The sequence below is a fragment of the Rana temporaria genome, chromosome 8, assembly GCF_905171775.1.
Source record: "Rana temporaria chromosome 8, aRanTem1.1, whole genome shotgun sequence".
Lineage (NCBI taxonomy): Eukaryota > Metazoa > Chordata > Amphibia > Anura > Ranidae > Rana > Rana temporaria.
In genome coordinates, this window is record NC_053496.1 from 96066045 (window position 1) to 96079157 (window position 13113).

Here is a 13113-nt window from a genome sequence, read left to right on the forward strand (position 1 = left end):
CTACCTTATTGGCCTAAGAGACCTTGGTTCCCGCTAGCCATGCACCTCAGTGTGAATCCTCCGATCAGAATTCCTCCCTTCCCGCAGTCGTTGACCCAGGGCAGGCTGACCCATCCAGATCCACAGAAGCTGGATCTTCGTGTATGGAGGTTGAAAGGAGGAGGTTTGAATCGTTAGATTGTTCCCAAGAGGTCATATCCACTCTGTTGAATGCCAGAAAACCAACAACCAATGCAATATATGCAAGGTTTTGGGACAAGTTTTCTACCCTTCGCCACAGGTAAAGGGTTTGATCCAGTCTCTCCTTCCACTGCTGATCTTTTGAACTTCCTTCAAACTGGTCTTGATTTAGGGCTCAGCCAAAGTTCCCTTAAGGTACACGTGTCCGTAATCTCTACAGCAACTATCACCAGGTGGGCGTAAGACTCTCTAGTGGTTATGTTCCTCAGGGGTGTATTGAAGATGCGTCCAGACATTCCTTTCCAAAGTGGGATCTCCCTCTAATATTGGAAGTCCAATCCACTCATCCATTCATGCCGGTTGAAGAGGTCTCAATTTGGAACCTAACCCTAAAAACAATTTTTCTGTTGGCAATCACATCTGGCAGGAGGATTTCAGAACCCCACTCTCTGGGCGTGGGGGATGAACAAATATCCTTCTTCCCAAACAGGGTAGAACTTTGCTTTCTCTGAGGGTTTTACACCTAAAGTCACTACAACGGCACATCTATCGGAACCATGGGCGACACCAGTTTTCTTGGACTCAGAATCAAACTCTTGTCATGAGTTGGACATATCCAAAGTCCTCAGGGCTTACTTGGAAGCCACAGCAAGTTTCAGGAACTCTGAAAGGTTATTCATCATCCCATGGGGCTAGAATAGTGGAAGGGAAGCTTCTGCCATAACCTTGGCATCCTGGGTTGTCAAACTGATCTAGAAAGCTTACAGGGTGAAGAACTTGGAACCTCTGGCTCAGGTAAATGCTCATTCAACAAGGGCAGTATCAGCATCTTGGGCAGCGAGGATGAATGTGTCTGTGGAAACAGTATGCAGGGCCGCCACTTGGTCTTCTCGACACATGTTCCTTAAACATTATCACGTTGATCCTGGAGCTCTTACGACAGTAGAGTTTGGGAGAAGAGCACTTTGTGCTGCTTTGTCTGTATCTGATAAAAATGTTTCTGTTAAAGCATTAAACCCACCTTTGTCAGCTAGTTATTTATCACAGGTATGCTGCCATGGAGGCACCAGGAGAACTGAAAATTGGATCATACTTACTGTAATTTTCCTTTCCTGGTGCCTATCCATGGCATTATACGCTCCCACCCTAGGTATTCTATATTATAGAGAATGTTGGGGGAGGGACTATGCCTTTAATTTAAGCTATTCACTGGTCCTGTAGGAGGAGTCGAGGCGGATGCTGTATCACAGGTATGCTGTCATGGATAGGCACCAGGAAAGGAAAATTATGGTAAGTATGATACAATTTTCAGTTTTTTTGCCCTTGCAGAGAAATTATGTTTTTGTTCAGAAAAAAACTCACGGCAGCTGGTGTTATGGTGTGAACAGGGCATATAGAAAACAGAGACCTACATAATAAATACGCACGTCTCTGCACATGATGAGAACAAGCCTATGCATGTCAAATCTGCACATTTTTGCCATCAGTTTTTTATGTGCATATGGTGTGAACGAAATCTTAAAATCAGTCCTCTATATTTTTCATGAACGTGCAGCTTTTAGTACCCACTTTTGGATTAATTGTATTATGTCTTTCAGAGGAGTCATAAGAGAAAACAGGGGTTCAGTTGAGAGTTACATTGACACAGCCGGGTGGGACCTTTGTCAATATGAATGGACGTCTTATGAAGTCTTCCCGAAACACACCTCGTGCGGCACCCCACAGGCCTTGCTGTAGTGCGATCTGTCACTGGCTGTTTCTGGTGGACACAGCTGATGACAGATCACTGTACTGGGCTGCTGTGCTACCATGTGACTTCTGTGACCAATCACAGCAGATCACATGACAACTGTAAACAGTGGATGGCTTCCTTTCATACCATTCAATGGCCCAGATTCAGGTAGATCGGAGCAATATTTGCGTGGGCAAAGAGCAAAGATTTTTCTCTGCGCCCACGCAAATATTTCGATTTGCAGTAGTAGCTCCGTAAATTGCGCGGGCGCTATGCTAATTAGCCCTGCGTAAGGGCGCCTAATGTAAATGATCCCGCCGGGGGCGGGAATCATTTAAATTAGGCGCGCTCCCGCGCCGAGCGAACAGCGCATGCTCCGTCGGGAAACTTTCCCGACGTGCATTGCGGCAAATGACGTCGCAAGGACGTCATTTGCTTCTAAGTGAACGTGAATGGCGTCCAGCGCCATTCACGAATCACTTACGTAAACGACGTGAAATTTAAATTTCACGAGCGGGAAGCGCAGCTATACTTTAGCATTGGTTGCCCCTGCTATTAGCAGGAGCAACCTTGCGCTAAAGTTGCCGTACGGAAACTCCGTACCTTGCGTGCGCAGGGCCCGCGCAACTTTTGTGAATCGGTGGTAGTATGCAATTTGCATACTATACGCCGATCACAATGGCCGCGCCTCCTAGCGGCCAACGCAAGAATGCAGCCTGAGATATGAAGGCATAAGGAGGCTTATGTCTGTCATATCTTAGGCTGCAGTCGGTGTAACGAGGTTCCTGAATCAGGAGCACTCGTTACACCGGAGCAAGTAAGCACTTGCGCCGCGCAACCTATGGTTGCATGGGCGCAAGTGCTTCTTGAATCTACCCCATTGTGTACAATTGTGTTGCTAGCTGTGATTGGTCAAAGTGCAAATCACAGCCCATCTATACAATGTGTTTAGCTGTGTGGCCAATCACAACTATCACAATACACACTTAATTTCATTCAGTAAAAATGGTTGCTTATAAATACTGATCACTTCCCCAGAGTTGTACAATGTTACATGTGTGTCGAAAAAAAAATCGTAAAAATAAATGTAATAACTGAATAAAAATAAATGATTTTTTTTTTTTTTACATACTGTCACCAGTCAGTGTCCCTAATCAACACCATACCAGTTATATGATGATGCTGTACTGCACTGGTGACAGTATGTAAAAAAATAAAAATAAAACAATTGTGAAGAAATAAAAACATTTTTTATTTCTTAATTTTCCAAAAAATTGTGAGAAAAAAATTACAACTTTAAAAAACTCATCATACATTTTACTAAATAACATGGACTATGTACTATCTAAAAAGGGATCATATGGGGGGGGGGTTCTGTACTGTTCTGGCATGTTCAGGCCTCAAGAAATTAGACAGGTCGTCAGTATATCAGGATTGATCGATTTTCTGATATATACTTTCTATACCATAGTTTGTGGATGCTAACTTTCCTTCAAACAAAATATTATACAATGATTTGGGTTATTTTCACCAAAGAAATGTAGCAGAATACATTCTGGCCTAAATTTATGAAAACAGATTATTTATTTGCAATAGTTGTCAAGCAACAATCGTGGCAAATTCACACCGCATTTGGGGTGCCAATAAGAAATAATCCTGCGATTCTAGCTGAGATTCTAGTACACTCAGGCATGAACCTTAAATAGAGATCTATGTTTTTTTTTGTTTTTTTTTAGAATCATACTTATCTAGGTGCATCTGCACCTCTAACACTGAGAACTGAGCGATCAGATCGCTGATTGCTCGGTTCTCACAGCTCTATGAGCAGAGAGAGTTGGTGACTGTCAGTCAGCAGCTCTCTGCTCTGGTCCCCAGAGCTCACTGAAGGGGGTGGAATTGGCCGTCTCAGGCTCTCAGCATCTAGACCTGCTCTGTGACATCAGCTGACAGCAGGCTTCGGGCAAATGTCTGCTGAAAACGGGTCACAGGAATGCAACAAACTGCACTCCTGTGGTTCACAGGAGAAGTACAGCCAAACAAGCTTTAGCTGTACTTCTCTTTTAACCACTTCAATACCAGACACCTTCCCCCCTTCCTGCCCAAGCCAATTTTCAGATTTTACACTGTTGCTGTTTGAATGACAATTGCGTGGTCATGTTACGCTGTACCCAAACAAATTTTTTATCATTTTTTTCCCACAAATAAAGCTTTCTTTTGGTGGTATTTGATCACCTCTGGGGTTTTTATTTTTTGCTAAACAAATAAAAAAATGACAGAAAATTTTGAAAATAAAAAGTTTTTCTTTGTTTCTGTTATAAAATTGTGTAAATAAGTATGTTTTATGTTTGTTATAATAGGGTACTTTGAGGCAGTAAGTGGGCTTAGCACTATATGACCATATAGTGTGACCAAATATTTTTTGAATATGTTCAGTTGTTTTAAAACAGTCTTGCAGGATTTAAATGTCATGTTTGTATGTGTGCGCTGTAATCTATTTTGCACTATTGGTCTTATAGCAGCACCATCTTGAATGTAAATGCAAAAGTATGATTTTTTTATGTATATTGTATGGACTCTGACCAGGCTCCGGTCAGGATAACAGAACCACTTTGCCAACGTCATATTGCTATATGGCGGGTGGCAAGTGGTAAAGTGTTGGTTACCCCAACATTTCATATTCCTAATATGTGCCTGCTGTACCATGTACTTTTATGAAATTGTATCCTGTTCTCATTGTATTGCTTCCTCTATGTGAAATCCCTGGTGTTCCTGTCAGTCCATCTGCTTTCCTTTTAAAAATTGACCATACTAAGCAGGAGAGTACATCGTGGTCAGTTCTCTATCTATGCTGGGAACTCTGCCTGCTCTCCTCCAATGATCAGACTTGTCCTGACACACCTCCCCTGCACATCATTTCACTGGGAAGTTCATTGTAGGTTGTTTCTCCTCCCCTAGCTCCTATGCAGCTGAGAACAGAGGGAAGGTGATCACTTATAACAGTGGTTCTCAACCTTCTAGTGCCGTGACCCCTTGATAAAATTTCCCAAGTTGTGGGAACACCTAACAGTAAAATTATTAGTAAATTAGTAAAATTATTTAGTAAAATTATTTCGTAGCGTGGGTTGTCAGCACCCAAGACAAGGCAAGTAATTTCGCCCCTAACCCACGTAGCAGTGACACCTATGCTGAAATCAGGAGATGGGGTCTCCTTCAGCCCCTCCCACTTCACATTCCTCACCAGTCAGCTGACCTCTAGTGTCTGCCCCCCAGCCTTGACGTGAACTCAGTGGGTGGCTGTGAAGAGGCTGATTGGGCGGCCATGGGCTCCAGAGACAGCCGCAAAAAGTCTGGGAGAGAGCAGTGCAGGCTTCAGGAACAGCCCAGGATTTGGTGACCCCTGGCAAATCATCATTCGACCCCCGAGGGGGTCCCGACCCCCAGGTTGAGAACCACTGACTTATAACAAGGTAAAACAAAGTATTTATAGTGTTTTTTTTATATATCTATACACAAATGTTTTGCCTTTCATTTCTATTTTAAACTGAATGAATTGTTTTACAAGGTAATCATTTAAAACCACTTAAACTGCAAGATGTAGCCACATTGAAAGCAATAGGAGGCCACCAGCTCCCACAGCTAATCACAGCCACTCAAATGTAATTTCTATGCAGCGATCACTTGTGATTGATCGTCCCTGGATGAAGACTGTTTCCTGCAGCTAATCACTGGGGACCCCCGCAGGGGGTCTCAAATGTAAATGCTGTCAGGCACCATTCGCAGGTGTAAATATGACTTATGAGCTATGTATGTATTGTGGTAACAAACTAATATATGCATAACACTGCTTTTGTGCTTTGAGGTGCACTGTGTTAGAAAACAGTACTACATATTCAATTTTTTTTCTGTTTGTGTTGCCTTGGCAGTCCATTCAAAAAAATAATATTAACACAAAATACATTACAGGATAATACAGGTTACCTTGCAGTTATTAATGCAACATGGACATGTGAATGGGATTTCAGGCTCAGTAAATGAAGATCACTAGTGGTAATTTTTCAGTGTGATGAATGCATGCAATACAACAAGTAAAAAAAAACTGAATATTTTTAAAAGCAGTAAATATGACAAGCACAATCGCAAACCATTCATTGCAGGTGAATCAATTACTGTCATTTAAAACACATGCACCAGGAATATAGTGAATGTTTGCTTAAGCTCCTTTCACACAGGCTTTTCAATCAGGTCCGCCTGTCAGTTTTTTAGGCGGACTTGATCAGACGCTCCATTCAGCCCTATGGAGCGGCAGAAGTCAGCGATGACATGTCCGCTGACACCTGCTGCTATCCGATCCTTTCCGGAAAAATCCAGACGGATGGAGACCCTGGGCCAGATTCATGTAGCATTTACGCCGGCGTATCTCGAGATGCGCGGCGTAAGTGAAAATTTGCGCCGTCGTATCTCTGCGCCGTCCCCACAGAACCAGATACGCCTCAAAATAGACTTCTTCCTACCGGCGTAACTTTTCTACGCCGGAGCGGCGTGGGCGCATATTTACGCTGGACGGATCTGGCGCTGCCATGGTTTTTTGGTTTTAAATATGCAAATGAGGGAGATACGCCGATTCTCAAAAGTACGCTTGACCGGCGCAGGCTACTCCCGGTGCGCGTAACTGGAAATTCCGGCGCAAAGTTACCCCTCATAAAGCAGGGGTAACTTTGCCCCAGACTTGCACAGGTCAGCTGGAGAGCAGCTACAGCAGCACTGTTACAGACGACCTGAGCAACCACACTTGCTGGACAACACATCTGTGTGCCAACATGCCAGGGGCAGCCGTGGTCATAGCACTACTGCGTCGACGGGCACGTAGGAGGGCACGGGAGAGGATATTCCGAGCGCACATTGACGTCTTTGCCATGGGGGAATTGGAGGTGTATCGCATCTACAGATTCAGCCGTGAAGCTATCCTGGAAATAACCAGAACCCTGCAGGATGACATCACCAGCAAGACACATCGCTCACATGCAGTGCAGCCACTGGTCAAGGTAATGGCAACACTGCATTTCCTTGCCACTGGATCTTTTCAAAGAACAAGTGGAGCTGTGGCTGGGATGTCACAATCCACCATGAGCAGATGTGTGTACCAGGTTATCCCCGCAATCCTCAGACGCATGTCCCACCACTTCATCAAACCCACCCAGGAGGTCCAGCGGCAGAAGACAATGACAGATTTCTACACAATTGCTAGATTTCCACGCACTGTGGGGGCCATTGATTGCACACATGTGGCACTACAGCCCCCCCGTGAAACAGAGCACCTATACCGCAATCGGAAGCATTGGCATTCCATCAATGTACAGGTGATAGCCGATGCCCAATACCTCATATGGCACGTCCGTGCCAAACACCCAGGATCCAGCCATGACTGCTTCATATACCATCAAAGCCCCATCCCAACAGAATTTGAACAAAACGTGTATGTGAACAGCTGGCTGGTTGGTGAGTGACATGGGTGTCAGGCAATGACTGTCCCCCCCCCCCCCCCATGATGCAGACATCATGAGGGGCACATGCATGACTAACATCCTCCTGTCTTTTCCCTTCCAGGTGACGCGGCATATGCACTTGGACCCCATCTCATGACTCCATTCCGGAACCCCAGGAGAGAGAAGATACAATGAAGCACACGCATGTACCCGTGGAGTGGTGGAACGCACATTTGGCCTCCTGAAGTCCCGTTTCCGATGCCTGGATAAGTCTGGGGGTACCCTGATGTATTCCCCAAACTTTGTGTGCCAGATCATCGGGGCATGTTGCATTCTGCACAACTTCGCCGTGAGAAAGGGCCTGGAGATTGTCATATGTGATGACCTGACCCCCGAACTACATAATCCCCCCCTGCCCGAGGGTCCCCCGTCTGCTGAGGGAAGAGCAGTCCAGAGATGCCTCGTGGTAGGCTTCTTTTCACGTTAAACACACACATTCATCATGGCACAATGAGAATGCACGCATGCACACCACTGTGGTCCCTAGCACACACACACCACATCCTCATCAAATTGGATTAGACCCAAGTACTATGGAGCAGCAACGCCACGCCAAGGCTCCAATTATGTCGCTTGTACATTCATACACCTTTCACACGGGTCGTGGGGATCACTTCTCCCCAACGACTGAGGGTAACAAACCTTAATGGCAGGAGTGTCACCCCCCCCCCCACATTCACACACCATTCACACTGAAGCATGCACTACTGACCGTGTGCAGGGATCTAAAAGAAAAAACCTCATAACCTGAGTATCAACTAAATAGGAAAATAAATCAACGGCCCTGTTGTGGGCTTCGTCTAGTCCCTAGGCTCCTGGGGCGCAGTTGCCTGGGGCGAGCCGGGGCTGGTGGGGCTGGGGGGGCCGGTGGGGGTGGGGGGGCTGGTGGTGGAACCTCCCCCAGTCTCTCCCTGGCTGCCTGGCTGCCCTCAATTGCCACGGCTAGCCGGTGGAGGTACGAATTGGTGGCAGCCTGCATCCGCAGCCGGTGGGTGGTATTACTGCGCTGCTAGCGCCGTGTCAGCCTCCCCTCCTCTCTGACAGCATCTGCCAGGCTCCGGACCTCTGACACCAGGCCAGATGTTGTGCCCTGCAGGTCCATCAGACAGGACAGAAGGGCTGCCCCGTTCCCCACAACGTCCTGCAGGCTTTCATTGATGAGCCGACTCTGCCCAGCCTGCTGCGTGATGGCCTCCTGCACTGCCACAGTGCAGGCAGCCTGGCTCTCGGCTGAGGAGGCCAGGCTATCTGCGACCCGATGCAGATCCCCCGCAAGACTACCAATATGGCGGGTCTGTCTTGTCTGGTCCCTTGCCAGATTGTCCTCCAACTCCTCAGGGACTCCCCGCGTTTTTTTGGAAGCCTTCCTAGGGGCAGGAGAGGCCGGCTGGAGGGGCTGGCCCTGGAGGGGATGGCCCTGGAGGGGCTGGCCCTGGAGGGGTTGGCCCTGGAGGGGATGGTGTCAAATGAGGGGATGTCCCTGATAGGGATTGAGAGCCCTGAGGGGGTAACTCTCATGAGGGGGGAGGTTTGGCAGGGGCCAGGAATGGGGGTCTCCTCCAACAGGTAAACTGCATCCACCTCTACCCCAACGTGCTCCTCCTCCACTTCCTCCAGCAGAGGTAGGGGCAGTCTCCACCATGGATGGGGTGGGTCGCCCTGCAGCCGATGATGGCCCAGCTCCATCCTGCACATCTGTGGATGACACAAAACATTCAGATGTTGGTGGACCCACACACTTGACACATGTAACCCCCCCCCCACACACACACATGCAACACACCCGAAAGAAGATAAAACACACTTACCTGTCCTCAATGGCTGTTCACCAGAATCAAATCCCTCCAGGCCCTCCACAAGCTCCCTATCAAGGAACCTGGCCACGACCATGTCCTCAGGCGTCAGGGTGATCCTGGTGGCTGGTCCTCCACCTGTGCCACTGGCATGCTTTTTCCTGGCAACCAATTTTTCTTTGACCAGTCTCCGCAGGTCGTTTATCTTCTTGCGGATGTGCTTTGGCTCCCTCTCCGCCACACCCAAAGCATTCACCTGTGTTGTTATTTCCGCAAAGATGCAGATTTTATCGGCTTTGCCAGTGTGGCCACTCTGTGGCCCATAGAGGCGGGCCCCATGTTGGGAGAGCCCGTCTATATTTACAGCCCTCTCCTCTGGGCTGAAATTGGTCATCCTCCGCTCACCTGATGAATCTCCAGCAGCCATAATTCCCCCAAAAAACAAGAGCAAAAGACCTAGCACAAACCAAAAATGCTTGGGTACTTTTGCACTTGTAGGGCGCAAGTCTGGGCGTATTTATGGACTGGGCGTAGGCAGTGGGCCGGCGTATCTTAGGGGTCACGCAGTTCTGAGCATGTGCAGATTGGGGCATTTACCCCGTCGAGGTCACTGCGCATGCGCGGTAAAAGTTGCGCCCGACGTATATCCCTGCGCCACGGTCGGCGCGTCATTTGCATAGGGTGATGCCCACTTAGATTTACGCCGCCTTATGCTGGTCCGGCGTAGCAGAAAAAAGATGTGCTACGCCGGCAGAAAGATGCGCCATTGTATGGGAATCTGGCCCCCTATTTTCAATTCATCTGGCGGATCGGATAGAATGAAAACGGACATGCAGTCCATTTTCATCAGATCTCCTCATAGAGGAGAGCGGGCCTCTGACAGGTCCGCCTCTGCACAGTAAGCGGAGATGGACTTGGCATCCGCCTGCTCAGCGGAGATCAGTGTATCGATCCCCCGCTGAGCAAAGCGTCCGTTGGGCAGATACCCGCGTGAAAGTAAAATCAGTCTGTATATGCAGAAAAGCATGCTGGTTATACTCACTGTGGAACCTAAGGGGTTAATCCTCCACATTGTGTGAAAAGGTTGTTTGATCCTGTCTTCTCTGATCCTCCCCTCCTTCCATTGCCCAAAAACCATCTGCTGATAAAACAGAGGCTAGGGGACAAGCTGCACATGCTTAATTTGGAGTGTATTGATAGAGAGTTGTTGTTTTTCTAGTGCATGTGATCAGCACAGGGCTAATCAGCACTATCCAGAGGGTAAGGGGTCATGCAGCCTGATGAGACAGTCAGAGCAGAATGAAAACTCCACCTACAAGCTTTAACCAGGCCCCCTCAACAGACAGAGGAGGTGGAGGCAGATATCCTATCACAATTTGGAATAGCGACAAGAATGGGAAATGTCATTATAATAGGAGATTTTAATTCCCCAGACATAGACTGGGTAGAAGGAACTGTGCATTCATTTAAGGCTCGCCAGTTCCTAAATGTCTTGCAGGACAATTTCATGGGTCAGATGATAAATGCACCAACTAGAAACAAAGTGTTACTAGACCTACTGATTACCAACAAGACCTGATCATGGATGTGATAATACGGGCCAATTTAGGAAACAGCGATCACAGGTCAATTAGTTTTAGTATAAATCACACAAATAGAAAATATAGGAAAACAAAGATACTGAATTTCAAAAAAGCCAACTTCCCTAAACTATGATCCTTGCTAGTGAATATAAATTGGGATAAAATCTTAGGAACAAAGAACACGGAGGAAAAATGGGTATGCTTTAGAAGCATATTAAATAAGGACATTAGCCAGTGCATCTCAATGGGAAATAAATTTAAAAGAGCTAATAAAAGTCCTGGGTGGCTTAACTCCAACGTCAAAATGCATATAAAATCAAAGTAGAAGGCCTTCAAAAAATACAAGGCTGAGGGATCATCATCAGCATTCCAACTTTACAAAGAATGCAACAAGAAATGTAAGGGTGCAATCAGGGCAGCTAAGATAGAACATGAAAGACACACTGCAGAGGAGAGCAAAAAAAATCCCAAGAAATTCTTTAAGTACATTATTAGTAAGAAAGGGAGGTCAGATCATATTGGTCCAATAAAGAATGATGAAGGGTATCTGGTTACTAGGGATGGAGAGATGGCGAAGGTATTGAATTTATTCTTCTCCTCACAAGGGAATCAGGGGGGGCTTCAGTAACCAAAACTGCAATGTTTATCCTCATGGCATGTCACAGGAAGCACCCTCATGGCTAACAGAGGACAGAATTAGAATTAGACTTGAAAAACGTAACATTAATAAGTCACCAGGACCAGATGGCTTGCACCCAAGGGTCCTTAAGAAACTCAGTCAAGTAATTGCCAGACCATTGTTCCTAATTTTTAAGAACAGTCTACTAGCTGGAATGGTACCAGCTGATTGACGAAAAGCCAAAGTAGCACCAATATTAAAAAAAGAGCCAAGATGCATCCCTGGGAATAACAGACCAGTTAGCCTAACATCAATTGTATGCAAGCTCATGGAGGGGATGATTATGGACTCTATACAAGATTTTAGTAATGTCAACGGTATCATTAGCAGTAATCAGCATGGATTCATGAAGAATCGTTCTTGCCCGACCAATCTATTAACCTTCTACGAGTAGGTGAGCTGCAATCCAGATAAAGGAAGGCCTGTAGACATGGTGTATCTGGATTTTGCAAAAGCATTTGATACAGTTCCCCATAAAAGTTTACTGTACAAAGTAAAGTCCGTTGGCATGAACCATAGGGTGAGTACATGGATTGAAAACTAGATAAAGGGGCGAGTTCAGAGGGTAGTTATAAATGGGGAGTACTCGGAATGGTCCGGGGTGGAAAGTGGGGTCCCCCAGGGTTCTGTCCTGGGACCAATCCTATTTAATTCATTCATAAACGACCTGGAGGATGGGATAAACAGCTCAATCTCTGTATTTGCGGACGATACTAAGCTAAGCAGGGCAATAACTTCTCTGCAGGATGTGGAAACTTTGCAAGAAGATCTGAACAAATTAATGGGGTGGGCAACTACATGGCAAATGAGGTTTAATATAGAAAAATATAAAATAATGCATTTGGGTGGCAAAAATATGAATGCAATGTACTCTCTAGGGGGAGAACCTCTGGGGGAATTTTGGATGGAAAATAACCTGGGAGTCCTAGTAGATGACAGGCTCAGCAATGGCATGTAATGCCAAGCTGCTGTTACAAGCAAAGTAAACAGAAAATTGGCATGCATTAACTCCAGAGATTAGGGATGCACCGAAATTTTGACCGCCCAAACATATCAGCCTTTTCAGCAATTTTCTGAAAGAGAAAAAAGGCAGATAATGGAGCCAAAAATGGGATGGGGCCTGGGTGGGGTTCCGCCCCTTGCCCCTGGTGCCGCCCATTACAGGGGCGTTGTATAGCGCAGAAGGGAGAGGAGAGCCGCTGCCTGGTTGATTAGAGTGCCGGGAACATAATAGCTTTCATTTCAATAGCTGTGTGTTCCCGCCGCGCGCCGTCACATAAAGCCCCTCCTCCTTGTCCGGGGAACTTTGATAGACAGATCACCCATCCCATGATTGGACGGGTGATCTGTCTATTAAAGTGCCCAGACAAAGAGGAGAGGCTGTATGTGGCGGCGTGCGGCGGGGGGAAACACATCTATTGAAATGAAAGCTGTTATGTTCCCGGCACTCTTATCAACCAGGCGGTGGTGGCTCCCCTCTCTTCCCTATCTTCCCCTGTACAGGCTGGCTGCACTGGGGACACAGGCTGGCTGGCTGCACTGGGGACACAGGCTGGCTGGCTGCACTGGGGACACAGGCTGGCTGGCTGGCTGCACTGGGTAC

General features: G+C 46.8%; 1 protein-coding gene across 1 annotated transcript in view; it reads right to left on the minus strand.

Annotated features, from left to right (window-relative positions):
• The window catches only part of LRRC20 (leucine rich repeat containing 20), a 241184-nt gene that overhangs the window by 137429 nt on the left and 90642 nt on the right, over positions 1 to 13113 (minus strand). The gene's annotated exons all lie outside the window — the stretch shown is intronic.